This window comes from Bombus impatiens, unplaced genomic scaffold (assembly GCF_000188095.3).
Source record: "Bombus impatiens unplaced genomic scaffold, BIMP_2.2 scf_0033, whole genome shotgun sequence".
Taxonomy (NCBI): Eukaryota; Metazoa; Arthropoda; class Insecta; order Hymenoptera; family Apidae; genus Bombus; species Bombus impatiens.
Window position 1 is genome coordinate 2,029,078 of NT_176452.1, and position 25,295 is coordinate 2,054,372.

At 36.8% G+C, this 25,295-nt stretch overlaps 1 protein-coding gene and 1 long non-coding RNA gene across 4 annotated transcripts in view; both read right to left on the minus strand.

Moving 5' to 3' along the window:
• LOC100740080 (protein rhomboid) overlaps positions 1-25,295 on the minus strand; it is a 512,585-nt gene that overhangs the window by 256,501 nt on the left and 230,789 nt on the right. Inside the window, exon 1 of one of the 3 annotated variants that reach the window (XM_033321885.1) lies at positions 17,479-17,521. The exons of the other annotated variants lie outside the window; for them this stretch is intronic. The gene's annotated coding sequence lies outside the window, so the exon portion shown is untranslated. Of the gene's footprint in view, positions 1-17,478; positions 17,522-25,295 lie in introns of those variants that run through there. 3 annotated transcript variants of the gene reach the window in all.
• On the minus strand, positions 16,108-17,531 carry LOC112213081. The gene is made up of 2 exons (XR_004462079.1): positions 17,330-17,531; positions 16,108-17,214 (listed from the first exon to the last, which is right to left on the minus strand). It is a non-coding gene; the product is annotated as an uncharacterized LOC112213081 (long non-coding RNA).

The following is a 25,295-nucleotide window of genomic DNA, read 5'->3' on the forward strand; positions in this document are numbered from 1 at the left end:
CGGTCCTCGTTTTCGTGACTCTGAATCGTTTGTCTTGGCCAGAGGGTGGTTGCTCTGCTGCAATTTGATATTGATTACAATTACCATCGTGTACGATGAACGACAGCTGTTGGGAATTGTCCTCCGAAACGTTCGAACGATGTAAGAGCTGTTTTCGCAGAGTAATTGGATAACTCGGATAATTTGAGAAGTGCCACTTTGCAGGTGCGTCGTTCTTCTTTAATTATCCCCGTGGCTAATGTAAATTGGAAGGACGCGTGCGAGTTATCGGGGTCGGTTCAATCTTTTTCGCGTCGTTCGAAACAGATTGGCTTATGCTTTTGCGTAGATGAACGAAATTATCGTTTTCCTCCGATTGTCGGAGGATCCGGTGTTGTTAATAACGTACGGAATGGATATAGCGACCGCAAAAGGTATCGGCACGCAACCTTATTTTCCAACGAAGCGTTTCTCGGCTTATTTTTAGAGAATACAATTTTTGTACTCACAAGACAGTACTGCTAGATGATGCGAAATTTGATACGGGTACTTGGACCTAATTAATGTTACAATAAATACATTCGGACGTGCCAATACTTTTTGTAGCTTATTTTTAAAGATTACGAGTTGAATAGGAATATTACCGCGTTCAAGAAGATATACACATTGCCACTTGCAATTAGACCGCAGATTTTTACGCGAATTTCTATTTTCGCGAATACAATTAAGAGAATAGAATCCAGGCAGAGATTAAAGAGTATTATACTTATTTTATACGTTTTTGTATATCATTTTATGCGTTTTTGTGTCTTGAAATTTCTCATAATTGGATAAAAATCCGCGGACAGCTTATAATTATTCCAAGAATGCACCTTTTACACTTTGCTTCGCCTCTAGCATAAAATCTAAGGGTTCTTTGCTACTACAACACAAACGATTTTTTGCCGTCTTTCTTAATTAAAATGTTCTCTTTAGCGTTTTTTTCATTTTTCAAGATGCACGTTGAATTATTTAAAGTTTCGCGTGTCTCTTACACTTTAAACGAAGTTACAGTGTACAAGCTGTTCTAAAATGATAAACGCGTATTTTTAATTGAACGAGCAGAAACAAAGAGCGTAGAAAACGACGATAAAGCGTCAATTTTCTCGAATAAAACGGCAGCTAGGGTATTTCAATTAAGGAGGTCAGTTCATTGAGAAAATGAACATTGTTTCGATCGTATCATTAATTTGAAATTGTATCCGTTTTAAATTCCAATTGTTCCAGCTACATCGACGTTCCAAGTCGCTCAAATAATTATATATGGTAATGCAATATGTTAAAACGGTAAACATCAATGAATGGATTATTTTTATTTGCTCGAAAACGTTACACGCGAATGATGAACTTCCACCTTATTAAGGCAATTTTCGAAAACAAGTTTCTTCCTCGAGGCGAAAATAAACGCGAACAAACGCGTATCTCCCCGGCGTTTTTCGATATTACGTCAAACTGATTGGCATTTTAAGAATTTAACGAGACCGGCACGCGAATCGATTCAGGGGTATGTGAAATCTCGACTATTTATCGGCCTCGGTGACGTTAAATCATTCATACTCGTGACAGAAAAGTCTACAGTTATCACGTTTTACGGAAAAACAGGTGCGTCGATAGCTGCGTGCGCTGACATTTCAAGAATATATAAATAGCCGTTGATCGAAAGTTCCGCTTTGAAAAAAAGCTAAACCATCCCTGTACAGGCGTCCTTGCTCGATTCGAGCGATCTAAGCTCCTGATGGTTTCTCGCTCGAGTTGCTTACATTATACAGTAGCTCGTAGAGGTACTCGAACACTTGTAGTAAAATTTTATGAATACATTACGCGTGTGGCAGAAAACCTTTTAAAATTTTCTTGCCAATATAACGAGACGCGAGCGTCATTATTATATCGGTAAAAATTTGAAACCGCTCTGAAAATGTACGTACATAGAAGTTATAAGATATTTAATACGATTATACGCTTGGTAGAGTTTATCAAAATATTCCAACGATCGATTATTCGTTATATTAATAGGATAAAATATTATACACGGTGTACCGTCTATAATACTAATTATACGTTTAAGATGACTACTAGCACGGTGTAATAATTTTCTACTATGTTTGCTCGCAGTAAATATCTTGTAACTCTTTTTTAAGCGTTTTCAGATTCGCTTGAAATTTTATCAAAACAAACTTGACAAGCCCGTCAAGATGAAATTTCATGATAAAAATGATGAAATTTTAAAATGTTTCCTACAATACACCCGATAACATATGCCATATATAATACATTTTAATACGTCGATATGTAGTACGCTTTATGTAATACGTTCAATATATACGTCTTCACGTTGGTTTCAAATTTGATCAATCGATCGCGACAGTCGTGTTCCGTTAGTTAGTGAAATTTTGAAATGTTTTATACAAAACATACGATATATACATAATACGTTTTATTAGGTCGGTATAATAGTACGTTTTATGTTTGAAGCCCCTACCGATACGATCGTACAATACCTGGCAGCTGTTACAGTGTTAATGAAATTTCGAAGTATTTTGTATAACATACGCGCGATGTACCTATAAATGTTTTCCACGACAAGAAAGCACTTTGGTGAACCAGTGTAGCAGACATTATGCTGAATGGCGTCAGGCCATATTTCTTTGTGCTTTCCTTTTTTCGTAACGCTTTTTCTTCGTCGGTAAACCATGTCGGGCGTTAAAATTTTAAAAAACAAAGGGAAGATAAAAGGAGAAAAAGAGGAGGGAAAAGAATTAACGAACACCGCCGCCGTGGAAATGTTTTATAATTCAACAATGTTAATAAAAGATGCACGTCCCGGTCGTGATACACGACTATAAAAATGCATCGGCCACAATGTACTTTTATCAGGATAAAACTCGTATCGTATTTAATAACGTAAGAGCGCCTGCGGGTCGGTTAATGTTGATAACGCCGCAGACGTTTGCGAAATAGTTGGCCAGAAATTTGCGTCTCAAAATTTGCCACCGTATCGGCGTCGACTACGAATTTTAATAGCGTCCCTTGTGCCCTTGTCACATAAATATCGCGTTTCTAGTAGGATTTTGAAATTACGACGAACGAGAAGGAGGACGATACGGCGAAACATTCACGAAAATGGGATAATCAAACTTTTTCGCTTTTGTTGTTCCACTTTCTTATTTCGCTTCTTGCTGTAATATGAAGTAATTATGATTAACATTCGATGTTTCAAGGTTTCATTTTCTCTTCCAAGGTGTTAATTGAAATAAAGTTCGAAATTTATAATTGAAATAAATGAACTTTCTAGCGGCATAATTACGAAGAAATAATCTAGTAATTTAGTAACTTTTCGATGAATTGAAAGTAACGAACGACCATAAATATCGTAAAATATGAAATGTGGATGTTGCGAAAGGTAGGTTTATTCAATTGATACTACCAGAATATATCGATATCAGGTGTCTGTGGTTCCATGACAAACCGACGCAGTGATGTCAAAGGGTGTAAACGTAATAGAGGGTTGTAAATCGATTAGAACGACAGATAGACGATGGTTACATAATCCGTTGCGAAGGGACACCAGCAAGATCGTGTCTCTCTGGTATTGTGCCTCTCTATCATTTTTCTAGTTTGCTGTTTCATTCCGAATTATCTTCTTAGACAATAATCGCTTGTTTCTAAGAAGAGTTTCTTTCTAGGAAAACGCGAGAATGAAGTATAGTATTTATTCAACTTAACTGATCAGTGCTTTAATAAAAGCAACAGCGTACAAATACATTTTGATGGCCACTGTATATTCAAACACAACGGCATGGAATAAAATTAAATCTCAAAATCCATCACTTTTTCAGCAACCAGGCAGATATTCTGATAATCGAAAAGTTCGTTCAATCATTGTAACTTAGCCGATAGTTATAGGTTCTAATAGGTGGAAACAACTCGATAAAAGCGCAGAATCGATACAACGAAATATACGAAGTACGTAGAAACGTAGCGTGCAAACCAGAAAACGTCACGGATCAGTAATCGAGGTACGTGACAAAAAGCAGCCAAGGAATGAGCTTACCGACGATTAATCCTCGTGGGCGTTTCATCGCGATTATTATCTGCAATTAATATCGCGAAAGTATTAAAAAAAAAGGAAAAAGAAAAAAAAGAAATCCGCTGGCTCACGGCGATTGCCACAGTGTAAAAGCGTGATCGATACGTCGTCGTATTTTATAAATTACCGTGCATCCCCCTTTAAGCGTTTAGATCGCCGCCAGGGCGAATATATTCAAGCGGCCACGCTAAACGAAATGGAATGCCGATACTCACGCGACCTCCTATCTTTTCGAGAGCTTATTTCTTTCGTAGTCACGACCGCGTGAAAGTTCATCGCGTTTTCCACTTCGCTCTCGATGAAATTTACATAAAATTACTGTGAGCACGCGACACACGACGTTTTGTTATCGTTTAATTTTGTTCGCTGGAATTCCGTTAATTTTTGGTATCTTCATCGCGAGCCACAGAACGAAAGTCGGTGTACGATTACTTACGTTGCCCTTCGTTCTCATACGTTTCGTTCGCGTTTCTTTCTCGTTCAAATTATTTCTCGAAGGACAAAGCCTCCTCTCGGTCTCATTTGCCGCTTCATTTTTTCGATGCACCATTAAGAGACTCGTTTTAAAGGTATGAATATGTGCACGTGTATTTCTCTCATCTCTGGAAAAGTTTTTCCTCATTTCGTTTTCTTCCAGCCAGTTCGGTTCGTGCGTCTTCCTTCGAGAGGCGGATCTCGAAAATGTTACGTTCTCTTTTCAATGTGTAATCTTCATTCCTCTCGACACTCTGCTTTTATTTATTCCTTGCCTTGGTTCTGTTATTTCTTAATGATTTCATTATACCGACTGTTGGTGGAGATCGTTATCTCAGAGTTTGCTCCGGTTTTAGATATTCTATGCTTCATTCGAATACGACGTGTGTTTGTCATGTTCAAAGCATACGAAATAAGAAGGTAGCAAGCAGCGCGATCACTAACGAGCTGTCGCAATTTCTTTTTAAATAATCAATAATTTCTTATGCATAAATTTATATGAATGACATAAATATAATAATAATAAATAAATGAAATAAATACATATAAATTCCTCAATCAGATGAAAAACGAGAAATACGCCAAAAACGAAGTTTCCTTTGAACGTACGGTCCTGTTAATTCAATCATCAAATGAAATTTAGATTTTCAACGCGCTATCGTAATTCGTTTAACGAGATAAACACACAGAGAGTACTTTTTCTGATTACTCGGACGGGAGTAAGAAGATCATTTCAGCCATTGTTGGAGCCATATTATGAGTCACGAGGAGTAGGAATCGTTCAAATGGACAAACTTACTTCTTTCCTTTTTTCGTTCCTTCCTTCCTTCCTTCCTTCCTTCCAGAAGCGTTTTAAGGTCTCGCGCGATGAATGCCGATGATCCTACGCAGCGTTCAAATATTTGGATCCCATGGCACGTACGATCGAAAAGGAGGCGCATTCTGCTCGAGAGAGCGAGTCAAGGAGGGAAGTCTAAAGCAGCAGAAAATTCCGGAATCGTCCCGGGAAGAAGTAAATCGAAGTGCGTAGACCAAAATGTACCTGACGACTCGAAACGGTAATCATACGTGACGTGAGCTTCGTATAAATCGATTAAATACGTTCGACTATTTTTATCAGGTGTAATAAATAATTTGCCACATTGGCTTGTCGAGGCAAAGCATCGTGTTTCGATTTCGAACTTGCTCTTTGCGTTTGCATTTTGCCACGACGTTTCGCGGACACTGCAATTTACTTCGTCGGGGCAAAATCTGAAAATGTTCAAGCTGCGAGTGCAAAATTCAAACACGATCGCTTATCGCGAAAATCCATTATCAAAATATATCAGCATCGTGGAAGCTTGAAACGATTTCAATTGTAAATTGCGAAGATAATAATTACTCTAGGAAATTGGAATTGGTCTCATTGCAAAGAGTATACTTTTGCCTGGAAGAAAGCCACGAAAAAGTCAGAACTGATTTCTCTGCACTTTGAACCTCTTTTTACCAGGGCACATATGAATTTGCCATTAGTTTCGTGTATATATATATATATATATATATATATATATATATATATATATATATATATATATATATATATATATATATATATATATATATATATATATATATATATATATATATATATATATATATATATATATATATATATATATATATATATATATATATATATATATATATATATATATATATATATATATATATATATATATATATATATATATATATATATATATATATATATATATATATATATATATATATATATATATATATATATATATATATATATATATATATATATATATATATATATATATATATATATATATATATATATATATATATATATATATATATATATATATATATATATATATATATATATATATATATATATATATATATATATATATATATATATATATATATATATATATATATATATATATATATATATATATATATATATATATATATATATATATATATATATATATATATATATATATATATATATATATATATATATATATATATATATATATATATATGTAGTTACTATGTCGAACATTAAAGTCGAATTCTCAGAATCACTGGGTCAAACTGTACATTTCAGCCGACGATAAGTTGCTGAAATTGCTCGAATAAACATCGAATTCGAATATCAGATTTATTACCGGACGAAATATACGTTTTAATCCACGGATCCAGAGAATTCGACTTTAATATTCGACGTAATAACCACGTCCACGAAACTAAAGGCAAATTCATAGGAACATGTGATTAATATCTTGAGTTTCAAAGCATTGAAACCCTACACCACCGTATGAACTGGAGTAAGTCGAACTATCTCGTATTATACAAGATTTTAGTTAATTAAAGTCGAATTTAACCTCGAACTGCATGCAATAGAACGCGTAATTTGATCATTTTTATATATTAAGACGATACCTATAAGGAAATCGAAGGGAAGCTTCATGAGATTAAAATTCTATTAAAAGTATTATTTTTGACATCAATAAAAGCGTAAGATTTAACTCGACATTAATATGGTAAAACAAAAATAAGAAAAGGAAAAAGAGGAAGATATTTATATTAAATACAAAATACAAAATTTATCAAATTAGTCGGGATATCTATAGGTACGCGAGCTTTTTCCCATCGATGAACGAATAAATTAACTTCCAAACGGGATGACGTCGGTCTCATGATATTTAAAAAAAAATATTACGCTCAAAAGGAACGGAAATATTCGCCAGGTTAATCTCGCGTTTGCGATATTTTCCAGAATCGGGAACGTTCTCGGGATATTCTGAAATTTTCATCGACCATCCCGGGGCGGGAACGGAGAGAACGACACGAAATGAATCATAATACTCGGCAGAGTGTTAAAACTCATCAACCTTACTATCCATTATCCCCTTCATTAACAGGACTTTCTTTTATTTTCGCGGTGCGAGCCTACAGCGTCGCTAATCTTCGCGCAACAAATAGGTACGCCGCCGCTAGAATATTCGCTGGCTGAATTAAATGAAATTAAACGAAGCTACTTTAACCGCTGTTCCGCGAACCATAGAATCGAACATTTCTCGCACCGTCGTTGTATCTTCGCCTGCGATCGCGAAAGCAAAGAGGACGTTACGTTTTTAGGGATTTTTTGAAATGTCGATATATCGACGATTTCGACGAGAATAAACGGCGATGTTAAAAATGAACGAAACGACTTTCCTGTTACGTGGAAAGTTGGAGTTGCGTGAAGTATTTCAAGGGTTTTTTCCCTAATATAGTGGCAGGTATCACGATAAACCGAGGGGTGGGATATGAAGTTGCGTCCGCGGAAATTAACACGCAAGTCAAACATGAAAGTGTATGCACGCTGTTTACATTCAATTATAAAGTATCAAAGTAGCACAGCGGAGCAAGTTATTCAAGAAAAGCAACTTTATAAGAGCAACTGCTCTACATGCTACTGAATTTATCAGTCGAAGCACACACGTCGTTACGTCGGTTAAATTATCTCGTTAAAAATTAACATTATATTTTACCATTATACGAAGAACGATCATTTGCCTGTCCTAAAAATGAAACGGCGGTTTATATCATAGCTGAGTTAATTGCATTAAATAGAACAATAACGTTAAAGGTAAAACTCATCGGGTATAGTAATTTACATAAAGAACCTTAATCACGCGATACGCGGAAAGGAAACGTTTTACAAAATCGTTGAAATTATAGAAAATAATGGTACGCTCCTCGGCAAATGGACGTGGCAAACTAATTTCTTTAATTAACTGAAACTAGTTTTTAAAAGCAGCATAAATTCTCGCTATTATATTTTATATTCAGCGTTGAATCTCCGTATTTATGTAAATTTAATTCTGTCACGAATTGTCCACGTTAAAGCTTATTTTCGTTATTACCTTCGTGCAGGAAGGATTACCGCGCGAAAAACGATAGTAAAGTAACAGAGGCAGAGTTTTCGTGGCAAATCAGGAAGATTTTACATAGAAAAATCAAAAGTATCGCGAACAGAAAGGTATCGCGAAGGGAATAGGCGAAATAGATCGAAGTTTTATAGCGAAAGCTGTCGAATTTGTTCGACGAAAGTGATAAAGAGACGAAAATGGAACTCATTGACGGCTTTATTGCGACCGACTGTACATTATTCGAACAATCAAATGTAATCAGGACCCGGCGACCTCGGTGGGCGAGAAACTTTCCCCAACTTCGGACCAAGTTATAATCGAAGTCAACTTAATAGAGTTTGGGGAAGGAAACTGATAATTAGGACATCGGTTCTCGATACTCTGCCACCCCTTAATCGAATGGCACTCAGTTAAGTAAATATTCGAACGATGCGTCAATTTTGCGGGTCATATTGCTCTTCTGCCTCAATTTCGACCGTTATTTTTCAAACCGCTCGAATAACAAAAAAAAAAAAAAAAAGAGAGAAGAACAATGTAACAAATTAAATTTTCTTTACGAAGTAAACACACGGAGGTTGGCCAATTTTTATACTAATTTCTATTGCGTTAATTCAATTCAAGATACGATACAATGACGACGATTCTGTACAAGCGGAAGCAGCGAACGAAAGTGGCAATGAAAAGGTGACTTCTAATGCCAAAGCATTCGTTAACATTCGAAAAGCAGCTTCGATGTTTCGAAGTACAAAACGAACGTAAAGCTATGCAGTTACTTGTGTCGATAAACTTATGTCACTTGGCAGCTAGAAACATACAAAGTCCGTAGATATTCGAAGAATCTGTCGACTAATTTTAATCCGTTAATACTCGAACGATTAGGATTTCATATCGTAAGACCGATCAGTTCCATTATCCTTGTCTTCCTATTAGTTCGAGAATAAGCGACGCTCTGGTGTATTCAAATTTGTCAGCTCGTAGGCAGAATGTGTTTTCTGTAAAATGGGAGGAAAAGTTTAGCAACGGAAATGAGTGGTTTAAAAAGTGGTTGTGTCTGTAATTTAGCGCGTAAACCGGTCGCTGCGGTAGACGCGGAAGGTGTTAATGGGAAGCGATCCGACGGCTGCGTCATAGCCGAGGATATATATGCGGGAGTATATTGAAATTGTCACGTGACAGAGTATACACAACAGGCGGCAGAATACGCCACAGGGAGACACGTGAAACGCGGCAGAGCGTGAGTGTGCGCCAGGAATGGCACAATGGCAACGGCACTCGACTGACAATGAGCACGAGTGGAGATGTGCTCTCCCATTGGACCGTCTTGACGTACTACACACCACCGACACTACGAACATTGGGTTAATGCGCCATTGTCCTCCGTGCGTACCTGCCGAGGATTACACGCGCTCGCGAGCGAACGAGCGAGCCTTACCGCTCCCGTAAGGTGATTACATAATGCATATACATGCGGATACCTGCGTTCCACCGGATTCTGCCCTACCCTTTCAGCCGACACACGTGACCCTGGCCTCCAATCGCTGTCGCTTTTGTCTGCCGTTCGTGGATTTAGTCAACGAAACTGCCGAGAATTCTCTATTGTTGAATTAACCGACGCATTTACAGGAGAAACGGTTCTTGTGGAATTTGTTGATTTGGTTTTTTTTTTAAAGCGAGAGTTTCAATATCCTAGCCAGGATGGAAATTAACGATGAAGCGATGCGCGGGCGAGTGAAACGAATTAAGCGATCGTTTTATATACGATACGAAGATACGAATGGATTGATGAAACGAATTAATCGAGCAACTCGTAACAGAAGCGATTCTCGTCAAATTGTTCAATTTTAATATCGAGCTTTCTAATATTCTAGTGGTATTAAATTAACGATAGAGTGAGTTATCTCTTGATTCAGTATCGAAGAGAAATTTAACGGATCTACAAATAGAATTCTTGCGATGCTTTTACAAATTTATCATTTATTGTATGTATCATAGTTGTATGATATCATCGTAAATTCGTTCAAGGTAATCGTGCGATTTATTTATTCGTGTACTATGCAAATGTTTTTTTTATTAGAAGCTGAAATGTAGTGGACAGATGTTAAAGATGCCACTGATCAAAGAACGTGAATAAGAATCTTTCTTACTACTGTACCTTCGATTAGTGCAGGGAGCGAAGACGTGAAAGATATTTAAACATAGTAGCGTGACACAATCACGACCGAATCAATACTCGATCTCCTCGTAGTCGAGTAACATTCTTCCTATTCTGTTCAACTTTAACGTTTCTTGTTTAACTTCATAATTACGATATCAATAAACAAAATAAATTAAATTCCTATTAATCCTGTATGCCTAACAAAGAATAGCTCTTCTTACTCTGTTTAACATTTGGCTTCGTAATTACACTAACGACAAACTTGATTAGATTCCTATTAATCCTGTATGCCTCGACGCCTATCAGAGAACACGTATTAGGACAAAATAACTAGAATTTATGTGGCTCTTTTTACTCTGTTCAACACCTAACTTCACAGTTACGGTAAAACCAAATTACATTAGACTCCTATCAATCCCGTATACCTGAACGTGTATTAGAGAATACGTATTAGGACAAAATAGCTAGAATTTATCTGGCTCTTCTTACTCTGTTCAACACCTAATTTCACAGTTACGGTAAAACCAAACTAGATTAGACTGCTATTAATCCCGTATGCCTGAACGTGTATTAGAGAACACGATCGTGATACGGATAGGAAAACCGTTCCGTATTATTTTCAATTAACGGCGTATCCAGCGGCACATTCGTCTCCGTTATCGATCAGCTGTTTCCTCTTCACTGTGCTTTTCTCCGGGACGTCCGGCTGTACGGCCGTCGACGTGCCACGTTTCCGCATTGCGGTCGGGAATAAAGTCGAGCGTCGTCGCGGTTTAAGGAGAAGCTTTCGTGGCTACCTGTCAGAAGGGCAGCTTAATGAAAGAGCAGAGGGGCGTCTCTCCTTAATGGCCTCGACTTATCCTCGAGACAATCTTCTTCGCCATCCGACTGCCCCGACCTTACAGTAGGAGAAGGCACGCGATTCTTTCGCGCTCGACGCGCCCACGTAATGCCATTACACGCCGCGCGATCCTCGATGATCTACAGTCTCATTTCTGGTCCGTTTGCATCGACGGAAAATTGCTGCTCGCGGAATGATCGAGTCGAGCTTTTAGTCTCCACTTGCGAAATCTAAACTATTTTTCTCTCTTATCCCGAACCACTGACCTCGTTTCTTCGATTAACTTAATCCCCAAAGTGATATTAGGTGATATTACCTTCTGGAAGGTAAGGAGACGTCGGATAACGCTGTCGTATTAAGACTCACATGGGTTGGCTCCTTTTACGATTGTTATTACGGTTCGTGAGGGCTTTGCACGTGGCGTACACACGATTACTTATTTTTTGCCGATATCGTGTAAAGAAACTCCTTACATATAATACGTTGCATGAATTGAAAGTTGATGGACAAAATATGGAAACATTTAAGACCACAAATTAAGAGCGAAAAAACATAAGTATATGTGTAGGTGATTCGACGTTATGCAAATCCCAGTTTTGTTAAGTGTATGCTTACTTTTTCGCTCTCATCGTATAGAAGACGGTTGGTATTTACGTATTATGGATCGGTAGTTCTACCATTAATTACTCTTGTATTTAGTTTATTAATTTATTAACATGACGAATTAAATAACGGGCGTATTACGCGGAAACGCAAAGACGTTGAACCGCCCGTCAATTTTTTCTCCAGGCAGGAAGTTGTTTTTACTCCGTCAGACAGTTCGAGTTCCGAGTTTACCCAGCGTAAGCCGAGAACAAGACTCCCTCTCTTGATTCAGGCTTGAGTAAAGACGCGTGGAACTACGGGGCCAGGTGGTTAACTAACTGCGAGCCGGAGCCATTAGCATTTATAGTGCAAAGTTGTTCGGGCGTTAAATCCACTTTACGTTTTATACGTTTTTCTCTTGGCACGCGCGATCCCAATCTGTAATTACCCTCATGGAACACTTTCGAATGACTACCGACATGGACGCGTTATAATTTGAACGTTAAATCACGTTGATTAATTTCGCGGCTAATTTCGCTACGGTCGCTGTGACCGCCAATTAACAGGATTTAAGTATTTACAGCGGCTACAAAAGGTATCGGCACGTATCGGTATTTCCCAATGGAACGTTTTTCTACCTGGCTTTGCATTTTGTTTCGATGGTATCGAGTGTTTGTACTCGTATTTTCCGGCCATACATTATAATTATTATTAAGCGATACGAAATTCGATATACTTGGATTTAAGTGATTAATAAAATATGTAAATGCTATATAGTAAATGCAACAACAGTGTAAATTCTTTTTGCAGGTTTGCGGTATTGTTGTTAATTCATCGATGGAAGAAGTTAAATCGAGATGGAGTGTGGTTTACAAAGCTTGTATCAATTAGTCGCTACGTTTATGTATTAACGCGTTTATAAATTCGATTTTCGTAATCGAATATGATTGATCTTGTTACTAAGCATTGTAGCAAGTTCTATATTATTTGAATTATTTAAATCTACTGGTGCCTTAATACACCGTAATCATAGTAACTTTGTACGAATGAATAGTTTCTCTTGCTTCCGGAATACGCTTAATCTGTTTAAGTAGAAAAGGTGCGACCTGTTCGGACGAGGGATAACTGTGATCCTAATAACTATACTACTTACGCGTAACTACAGAAAAAAGATTTTTCAAATACATTCTCAGGTATTAGAAAACTGTACGAGTTGACGATATCGTTAATAAATAATTTTTGAAATGTCATTTCCTCGCTTCAAATAATCTCTCCTTAGTAATATATCGATTTTACACATCACGAAAAATTATCACAAGTATCAATATTTTGTCGAATTGCGTACGATCCATTTTGTTCCGTTGAGATAAACACCGCGACATTTCACACACTTGGTTTCACGTTTGTACGAAGGTGCGCCGTTGAAACCAATATTTCATTACTTTCAACAGTGTCTCTGCGTGCTTCAACTCGACGTAGTTGTTAAACCATTTCGTCGCGCGTCTCTTGTAACGAACTATAGCAGAATTCACACTTGTAACTTTTGATATCGAACGTGCAATCGAACGAACATTTCTACAATGTCTGCGCGCCCCTACCGCCAAATTACGCGGAACCGCGAGCAACTAGAGAGCTGAAAAATGCTACTGGAGTTTGCTGATTCAAGTTTGTTTATTATCCAGAGCGTAATTCGACGAGGACGATCAAATAAGGGTGAAACATGGGCGGACATAATTACGGTGAAAAATTGGCGGGTCGGATACGCGTCCGGAACGCGTCGTGTGTTGCCCGCGAGGGATTTTCACGAGTTCGTCAGCTGTCACATGGTCACGCCTGCTCCTCTTTATAATTCCATTAAAAGGAAACTTGGAAATTTCCCAGCGGACTCGTCACTCTCGGTAACTTTCTGTTTCGCGGCCTTTCGTACAGGGGGAAAACGCCGCGTCCAAAGGGAGAAGCATGACCTCGAAAGCTACGCTCCGCGTTCTGATGCACCCTACGCCGAAATAGAAGCCCGGACACAAAAGTGCTCGAACAAAAGATCCGCTTACAAATACCCGAAATAATCTTATCCGCCTCTTTTGTTCCCTTGTTTCGTCCGGTTCGTTTTATTCATTAGCTTCGATGCTTTTTATCGTCTCGCTATTATACATTAAGAGAATAATTAATTTTCTTACTCGAAACACGTTCAACGCGAGAAGGTATCCGTGACGAACGTTGAAAACGATTTTGTTATACCTGGTTTTACTTAGAAGATGTTTGAAACTTACGTTGAACTGTTGAAAAGTGTTTCGAGAAAGTAACGTCGACAAAAATGGTTCGATTTTCCTGATTCTCGATACGAAAACTCATTTGTAGTGTTTCATTGAAATTATTTTTATTTCCAGAGGCTAAGTTCCAGACGCATCTTTATAAACTAATATACATAGATCTAGTTTCATTTCGCATTAAATGTTGTAAATATCTTTTCAGTTAAATTATATCATTTTTTAGTATATATCGTTGAATGAAGTTCGAAGAGTTTTCCAGCCTTTTCGTGTCTTATGCAGATTCAAAATGTTTAGTTAAAGCTCGAAGCGCTTAAAAATTTCGTAATACATCGATATGTCGGTTCAGTATTCAAAGCACGTACGATACTAGGTAAGATAAAGATTTATAGAAAGGAAACGTAACAGTCGGTCTGATGTAAGTAGCTTTTAATAGCACGTTCGCGTATTTATATGTAAATAATTGTTGGCTCGTCCATACCGACTTTCATCTCTAATGAAGTTACATTTTTATTAGTCGCGAACTCCTTAATTATTTTGCGTTCGGTCGTTATAGTTAACGTTGCCATCTTGGCGACATTAAAACTCTATGCAAATCGACTTCGCTGTTAAATATATTTATAAACAGGAATTATTACTCGAATATTCGTACGCAATTTCTACGTTTAATAATGTATGGGAATAATATACGAACGTTAATTACACGGCAGTGTATGCTGTACAATTGTAACAAATCGGCAAGAAGTCTAACTGAACTTTGCAATTTCATGTAAATTTAATCGTTCGGCGCTTCAAGCTTTTAATTAAAACGCCACTTTTTACGTGATATTTAAACTAAATTATATACAATAGAAACGTATTAATCAAAAAGAAAGAATAAATAGAGAGAGGGAGAGAGAGAGAGAGAGGGAGAGAGAGATAGGAAGCCAGCACAAACAAATCAGAATTAACACGAATGTAACCGTTTCATTACTAAAACCATGTACTTACTCGGAACCATGCAATTCCGCATCATCAACACGAAACGCCCAGAGGCAACACTTCCTCCTACAAGCAAAGCATACTCAACCCCCTAGTGTTTCGCTGCCCTTTGCGGCATGTAATGTTCAACGATAAATCGAAAAACAAAAGACGCGACAAACGACACTCGTTTCAACGCGGCGACGCTTAAAGTTACCGTACACACATACACACGATAATTCCTGTGCGCAAATATTTCTACCTGTTATTACAGTTCGCCACGCGAGACGTTACTTTGAAAAACGAATGTATCACACGTACCGCTCGTGCGCCCTTCGACGTGCGTTACGTAAAATAGCGCATTTCGTTTGTATTAAGAAAGAAAGAAGCTTGTCTTGAAAAAGAATAAGCTTTCCTTTGACGCGGATTCGATGTACGTTTCTTTCATCCGCTGGTAGATGCTCGCCTTTAAACCATCGAAAAGCTTCTCAGTCGGCTTTTCTTATCGTTAATAAATAGTAGCAGTAATAATAGAAACGTTCGATTTTAGCGAAACATCCTGTGGTTTCTGTCGAGGTTGAGGTTGACTGAATGAAGAACGAGTGGATGAATTTGTAATAGAAAGATATATTGAAATAATTAAAGGTATAAGTATAAGTTTATGCTGATTCAGATCCTTACTCTCTTAGTGTTACTATACGATGGAACGATAGGGAGCACGTTCATATATTTACAGCAAAAGGACCAAAAAAGTTAAGCTTATAGCTTTGGCTAGAGGCTACAGGGAACACAAATAGAAATCTGTTTATTATTTTCTTTGTTCCTAGACCTTGCAACCCAAAACATAACGTATATTCAAGAGTACAATAATATGCACCTTTCCTTATTTAGGATATTTCTGCGTAATAGCAGTCACCGGGTCACGGATATACGTAAATAAAGATGTACAGTCTTTTTTGAAGTAGTTACTTCGACAGTTTTAAATACCTGGTTTTACTCATGCTCGTGGGATTTTCAGTCAAGTATAGTGAGATATGCTAAACCGAATTAATTAAGTGGCACTAAGGATATTATCTGTTGCAGCATCAATTCAGTTAAATGTACCATGTATTCAGCGATGATTAACAACACCTTTTCCCTGTTTACCACATGTTCGTTCGTTGTAACATTTTGACTTTATTCCTAGCGACTGTTCGTTATAACTTCCGTTTATTGTACCATTATTCGTTGCAACATACCTTACCGTATTTCTTTTTTCTTTTTCAGGGGAATCTATTATTTTCTGATTGCATAAGGTGCACTTAAGGTTCCTCGTATACGGTGTCTCTTACCTTCTGAATTTTTCTACCATGAGAAATATATTCAGCGTTCGATTCTTTTTTCTTTTACCATCCAGCCATCTCAGCGTTCCACCGTCGCCATACACCGCTAATATTACAGTCTCGATTATCACAGTAAATGAGTCATAAAGGATAAAAACAGAACGTCGACAAAGTACAAAAACGTATTGTAGTATCTTGTACTACTATGATTAGTTTGTCTATAATAAATGGATTAAACGGGAAACGATGGTTACTTAACATGAACTAATCACTACAACGTATTATAATTAAGACAACTAGATAATTAATTAGCAACTCTCGTCACCACGGATTCAACTCTCTCTCAACAACGCTAGCAACGCTATCTCGACAACGCAATTCCCACTCTCTGGCTTCTCAACTCATACTGCTGTTAATTCGTTTATCGTCCCTTAGCAACCCCTTGTCTTTTGTCTTAGCCTCGTATCTTTTGTCTTAGCCCCACCACGAACGTGCTCAGCAACCGCTTGTTTGTAATTCACACGATACCCCCCAGGCCCCTCGTCCACGATACTACAGTATAGGCAGAAACTAGTGGAAATACAAAATCAAATATACATATATAACAAAAGTGCAACAGAACTGCTATCTCCATAGAATTATAGTAAGCATGTACGCGGTCAGTAGGGAATTGCCACTTGCGCACTTTTACTTTGGATTTCTCAGTGTTTGCGCCAAGCTTCGGCGTGCTTTTCGTTTTCAACCACCTACAATGGAACGAGCGGGGGAATGAAAAACATCAACAAGGAAAGGAGAACGAGAAAAGGGTGGATGATCAAACGACAGCGTCGTCACCTCGGTTAGAGCAAAAGCCCGACCTGTTCGACGTCCCAACCTCGAATGGACACCGGTGAGTCGGCAGAGGGTCGAAGAAGATCTGCAGAAAGTAATATTAATAGCTCGATATAAAGGGGATAATCCACGCGGCTCTTCTCCGGCTCGCGCTATTTGTAACGATCAATACGGCAGGGCTGTCCGATCGCTCGTTTTTCAAGCAATGGCACCGGGCATTTTTCGCTCGCCTAATAATCCGGGGGCGGCCCGTGAAAAACTGGCCGGATACCCTCCTTGATTCATTTAAAAGGATATTCATATTGCGCGGATCGAACGACCCACCATTTTTCATCCAACCAGCCTCATCTTTTTTTTTCTCGTTGGCATCACTGGAAGGGTATAGTTCAGGAAATGCGTCAACACGTGCGTGTACAGCCCCTTTTTCAATTTTCTTTCCTCTTCTTTGCATCGCCATATACTCTTTGACGCGACCAAGAGGGTAAGAGAGGATAAATTTGTTTCTACGAAGAATAATTCTAGTATGGGGTAGAATCCTTGGAGAGTCTCTGGGGTAAAATATATAGTAGCTCGTTATGGTGTTCGAACCGCAGAAAGATTTTATTATGCGTGTTGTACGAAACTGTTTAAAATTTTATTACATCGCGATAATATGCATAGTACACTGTATTTACATCGTAATCGCGCGAAACGTACGGATTATGCAGGTTGTCCGAGTTTAATCGATCCAGGAAAATATCTCCTGCGCTGTACGTTGTTCGAAAAGTGTTTCGGATAGAACTTACTTTGTTTCGAGGTGGGACATCTTGCGATGCTCGCAAATCTTATCTCTAAGGTGGCCGTTCCTTTGAAATTTCATGGTTTTTTTTTTAAATGGAACTACACGTCTTTTTATAAATCATCCGATGCATTTTTTAATTCGCAAAAAGGCGATAAGGTACTTGGATCGAGAAATTATCAGTACAGAAGATATTTTAACTTTAATCTTTATGCGTTTATGTTTACGTTCTCCTTGTCTTTTATATACTTAGCTTGATGAAATTAACATTGAAGTACCTTTTAAACTAAGCATTTTCAGATACAACTATAATACCTTTTCGTGGAGAATTAACAACTGCATCGAGTGGTGTACAAAAAAATATAACAAAGAGTTCCACTCAGAAGAAGACAAAGGTCACCTTAGGATCTCGAAATCGCCTACACCTGATCTAAACTGAAACAAATCTGACGGTCACCATAAGACGTTCCCCTTGAAACAGGACAAGTTTTATTTGAAACCCTTGTTCGAATAATCTATAGTTTAGGAGATACTTGCATGGATCGATTAAAATAACGCACCCTGTATATAATCATATGTTATATCACAGCAATATTCTCTATAAATAAATATATAATATTGTAAAAAGAAAAATCTGAATTTTGAAGTAATTCGAGGAAAAGGGACAAATGCTTTTAGATAAATAACTTGCTAAATAAAAATGCAAAGTATCGCCCAGTAAAATAACTCGTCAGATATAGAATTCTTAGTCGTCATCCTATTGCGGTTATTGTAATATTATTGTTTTACATCTCAAAGTGGAGTGGCGCAATTACGATGAACGAGGCAAGTTTGAAGATCGGCGAAGAATCATCGGTTAAATAAACGAATAACCAATCAGGCTTTAATCTTTTCTTTTTCGCGATGACGCCGATTCACGTCGATTTCAGACAGCCACGAAACGCGGAGATGTCAAACCAGAGAAAAGATAGCATCTAAAGTGCGCGATATATGAACTTTGCGTGCTGGTACAATATGCCTTTCTACTTTTATATCGAAGGATGTTGCATCTCGTTTATCTGATCGACGGAAGGTTAAGTATAATTACACGCAACTAATTGCTTATCTCTCACGATCGATCGTCGAACTCTTCTCAATGCTGGAATTTATTTCTAGTTATTATAAATAGAGATTATGCAACGTATCTTAATACGCGAAAACTCGAAAGTTTATTCTTTCGATCCAAGGTGATAAGATCGTCTATGTTTGTTCCTTTTGTAGGATAATAAAAGAATATTCTAATAGAGTCTCTAATTTCTGTTCGGTACCGTTTCGACGTTTTTTAAATAAATACTTAAATTCCTCGTATTACGAAATCTTTATAAATATCTCTGCCATTACATCGTGGAAGAACTGCGTTTAATTAAGTATGTCTCTTGGGAGCCAGACTGACCTAGTCCACTTTTCACGCAGTTATCAGTTTCACGCTATCCAGGCACATAATTAACATCGAACAGTTGAAAAAAGAAATCTTATTTTCATAAATTTGCTTATCGCAAGGCACGAATAACCACAAATTCCAAGATAAATTAAAAAACGAAATAATATTTGTAATCGTCGTTTTTCTACGCGTTTAAACCGGAGTTGATGAACATGGCCTCCGAGCGATTCAAATCGTGAAGTTATAAAACTATTTAATTTTCATTCGACCATAAGTCAGAACACACATCATTTTCAATAACATATCGTTATATCGGCAACCTGTGTGTACTAAAACGACCCACGGATACCGTAGAACGGTGTTTTTAATTATCGTTAAATCAATACCGACGAAAACGTGCTACGGACATTTATTCGAAGTTGTCATAGAATTCTCGTGCGAATCATCTTTTCCGGTGCTTTATGTCAACATCGAACGATTCATAGAGAAAAATGTGACGTTACGTTTGCTCGGTATCGGGCCACCTGTCGTATCATCGTTCGTTGCTTGATAATATTTTTTTAATAGTACTGCAACGAGAAAAGAAAGTTGCGAGATCGCGATAACACAACCGGGCGAAAGCAATATAACAGTCGGCAGCGATCGTAAAACGAAGTGGCGCGTAAACGACGCCAAGCGGCGGCATATTGCCACGTGGATAATTCGTTTTGCAACGTCTTAAAGGCTACGCCCGCGCCTCCACGCGTTCTTTTTATGCCACCGCTGCCGTTGGCAGAAAATTCTCTCCGGTTAGACGATTAAATCAAAAGAATCCGTGAGACTCTTAAATTGCCGTTTCTAGAAGACCATTACTTTTTTTTTCTTCTCGGCGAGCTTGTTGCTTCTACCTTTCCCCCTTTCTTTTCCCTCTGAATATCTGTCACGAGATGGAAAATCACATTTTCATGTAAATCGTCTGACTTGTTTTCATCGTGTCTTCGAATAGAAAATTAAATTATAAATGCAGGCCAGCGAAATTTGCACGACAGAATTTCGTTCCGCGTATCTTGCTTAAGCAAGAATTTCTTCGTAGCTATGAGTCGCTTAAATCGTATTGTCGGCGTGCCACTTTTATCACCACTCTTCGCAATTATTCGTAAAAATGAAGCTTGAAAATAAGAAATTAACTATTGCTGACTGAGAGTGCCACGTTCAATCAATGATACTATATTGTTATATCGAACAAGACCAGGCAATTTCGTATTATCAATTCTTTCAATATACAGGGTGGTTGGTAACTGATGGTACAAGCGGAAAGGGGATGATTCTACGCGAAAAAAGAAGTCGAAAATATAGAATAAACATTTTTCGTTCGAGGCTTTGTTTTCGAGAAAATCGACTTTGAATTTTCGCTCGGTACGCGTACTTTATCGCGTCTCGTTATAACGGATCTCACTGTAGATCGTTGTCTCCATGAAAAAATAAAAAAAAAATTTTTATTCTATATTTTCGACTTCTTTTTTCGCGTAGAATCATCCCCTTTCCGCTTGTACCATCAGTTACCAACCACCCTGTATATTGAAAGAATTGATAATACGAAAGATAATATAATATAATATTGAGGAAGATCTCTCGTAAAATACATGTTCTTAAATATAAAGAAATGACGCAGGATATTTGAGCGTTGACTCACGCTGACCACGTTTGAGCGCACAACGTCAATATTAGTTGGTGAAATAATTTTTCCGTAAAAATTGTGTCGGATAGAAATGTTACATCGGCCTGGTATAATAATTCGAAATTTCAATAAATAGGGCGTAAAATGTCGATGAATAAACCGCGGGTCGTATTCGCCGGTATAACGATCGCAGGTGAAGTATTCCACCTACACGAAAATGCAATTAAACCGTCGTATTTCAAAATTAAACGCGTCTAGTCCCTCTAGATTAATGCGAGTCGCAGCGAGATGAAGTTCATTCTCGCGAGCGCTCAAATACGCCACGAATATTATGCGAATTCCACGACGCGCGTATTTTACATCGGCGAATCGATGTGCATTAACGATCAAATTACTAGGAGCATTTTTTAAATTTCCTACGTTTCGCGAAATCAAGCTTTTCAGTGGCATATCCGCGCACGGTATCTGATATTTCGTATTTAGAATGTATTTCCGCGGTGAAATCGTATCCAACGATGATTCGCAGATAAAACAGCTTTTTATTATCGAAGCGATTCGAATTCTCGCTGTATTTTATACATTTTACGCGCTGTCGAAAGTTTTACTCTTGATGCTGATTTTATTGTATGTGAAATAACCGATTGTTATCGATATCGCGTGCGCGCTTCTTTCGCGTCAAAAAAAAAAAAAAAAAAAAAAAAAAAAAAAAAAAAAAAAAAAAAAAAAAAAAAAAAAAAAAAAAAAAAAAAAAAAAAAAAAAAAAAAAAAAAAAAAAAAAAAAAAAAAAAAAAAAAAAAAAAAAAAAAAAAAAAAAAAAAAAAAAAAAAAAAAAAAAAAAAAAAAAAAAAAAAAAAAAAAAAAAAAAAAAAAAAAAAAAAAAAAAAAAAAAAAAAAAAAAAAAAAAAAAAAAAAAAAAAAAAAAAAAAAAAAAAAAAAAAAAAAAAAAAAAAAAAAAAAAAAAAAAAAAAAAAAAAAAAAAAAAAAAAAAAAAAAAAAAAAAAAAAAAAAAAAAAAAAAAAAAAAAAAAAAAAAAAAAAAAAAAAAAAAAAAAAAAAAAAAAAAAAAAAAAAAAAAAAAAAAAAAAAAAAAAAAAAAAAAAAAATAAGACGATTGATCCGAGGTGTAACATGAAAGGTTTTTCCATTTTTAGTATTAAACGAACGAAGGAAGCGGAATGAAATTTTTCGCATCGGGATTTTTGGAAAAAGGTACTAAGAGTAAAATATTAATAATTTCTCGCGATAAAGTTAATATTGAAAACAATACTTGAACGTAGCGGCAGCTTTACGTATGGCGACCGACTCGTCGAATTAAAAATATGTGAAACCATATAAAAAAAAAAAATTTTAAGTAAGTGGAGCTCCGGAAATAGTCTTGAAATCGAGTCGATATTAATAGCCCGAATAAAATGAAAGAACTTTTCATAATCAGGATGTAACTAGTAGAAAATTCTGCTCATAGGTTCTGCAATGAATGTAAAATATTACGAAAAAGTTAATGAATCGTTTCTTTTCGAGCGTTGGATGAAAGATCGTTTTTCTTCTGCTATGACAACGGATACCCAATGGTACGTTAATTACGCAAAAATTTTTGACGCAAGAAGACACTGCCATACTTCATTATCTATTCGCTTAATCTTCCCCCGATTCATTTTCTACGTTGGAAATTTTCTGCGGATTTTCTTGAGAAATTTGTTGAAGAACGGAAACGTGACTAAAAGACGTAGATTTCAAAGCGATAAACTTCGTAGTGATAAACAGGCAAAATTTATTAAACGCATCTTCTAATGTTTTACAACCTCGTTCCTGAAACCCGTAGATCGTATCGTGTGAATATGATAAAACATCGTAAAGGCTGTCCGAGAACGAGTGAGAAAGCCTTCGAGAACTTATCTAGGAAGCTATTTTAAGTGAAAAATATTACACGAACGTATATTCTATTCTCACTATCTATGTAGTTATAATAGCGTAAAGTTCTACTGTTCCCGTATAGCGAGCTTGCAAGTTTATTTCGATGCGATGTTTGTATTTAAGCTCGGGGGACACATATTCGCCATTTATCATAAAACTGAATCGGATATAAATATTTCTGGCCCTTTTATATTCTTTTCATATTCATATTGTATTAAATTTGTAAATTTACTACGATGGCAGCTTGAAATTCGAAACTGTTATATTATAATAGGAAGATCTACGTGACATTTACAGGCTGCGGATCCTTTTAAAAATAACATCCGACGAAATAAAAATTGCTTTCGCATCTTTGAACGTCATTCTCTCCTCGATTACGCTTAATCGTTACTTTTGCCGTGTATTAATATCAATTTCAAAATTATCCACCTATGTCGTTATTTATAAATGTTTATAGGACGTAGTAGCAGCAACGAATGGTATTATTTAATGTGATGCGGTAAATTGAAAAAAATACGAGGTAAGAGCAAGAGATTAAAAAACAATAAAGACGAAAACATGGGGATATAAAGGAGACAAGGGAGGAGCACTCTTATAGGTTTATTTTTTCTCATGCCGGAACTCCCATTAACGTCGATCGTCAAACGATGCTGGAGTAATTCGTCCGGCCTTTAATCGCCCTTCGGATGGTTTATTTTATGAACGCACGTCGTTCTAAGTAAAAGTAGACATTGACGCGTGCATGGTTTAGGAAAAGCAATTTTTTTTTTAACTTTCCATGATGTTACCTTTTTCCAACGATTGAATATTATTAAACTTTTGCGTTCGCCTATCAATACGATTTATTATTAATTTTTATTACCAAAAAAAAAGAAATGCCTTTTTCGTCTCCTAGCCTAATTAAAAATTTTGATTAACACGAATACCATCTCGCTGCCATTATATCTGGGAAATTTTTATTAAAATCAGTCTGTGACGCGTTTCAGAAATGTTCATTAAACTCGATTCACAAACGATCTAGAAAATTTAAAATAGTACCTTCGTTCCGTAACGCGAAATATGAATTTTCAATCAACTTTATGAATGTTCTCTTAACATAGTTGTTTTAAGAGGAAAAAAAAGAACCGTTGGCTTCTGTGACCTACAAACAACCTAGACCACGAAGACGAGAGCCGACTACTTTTGATCTCTCTACCGGCATTGAATAATAAACGTTTGGCCGCGGAACGGGTCAAGGGGAATGTATTCCCCTCGGAAGGTGTATTTTTATAGAGAACCACTTGAAGAGCGACAAACGGGCGTGCCAGGGACGTACGATATTTATTTATAACCCTTGTCGCATGAATTTCACGATATGCAGACGAAAGCACCCCAGGGAGCGGGACGTGTTTCCATCCAGACTACCGGCCACTGGGTCGATAAATAGGAACCCGCAAAACCATTCACCCAATCCACTGAATCTTCTTTCTCTTCTTTGTTATTACGGTCGTCGAGTGATCGGTCGACTTTAGTCCTCGCATGCGAAATTCTTTATCGAACGTCCGGCATTTTTGCCAAACTACGATCAAAATCCAAGGAACTGGATATTTTGACTTTTCTATGCTTGCAGTATCTATGTGTGATGGAAGTGTTCCGTACATGGAATTTTACTGCGAACAAAGAACGCGGATAAATGTATTTTCTTTGATCGATAGTTTACAGTTGCTTTATATCATTATAATACATTATTGGCGATCTAGTTGAAATTATAGATCGTGTTTTACGATATCGAATTTGTTTTAAAAGTCGTAGTAGTTGTTAGGTTTGATCGAAGTTCTTCAAGCTACGTTTCGCAGAGAACGAACTAACATTAAAGTGTGACATAGCAGGAGAATCGTTTGCATCGAAATTCTTGTTACGTTCGTATCTATGTAATTTTCGTTCCAAAATTGCCAATTGTTAGTATACTCGGCGAAAGAATTAAAAAAGATAGTATAGGAAATTAATCGAAGATTTTCATTGGTACTTTACCATCTTTAAACACGTTCTATAAATTTGCGACAATTTCTATAATTC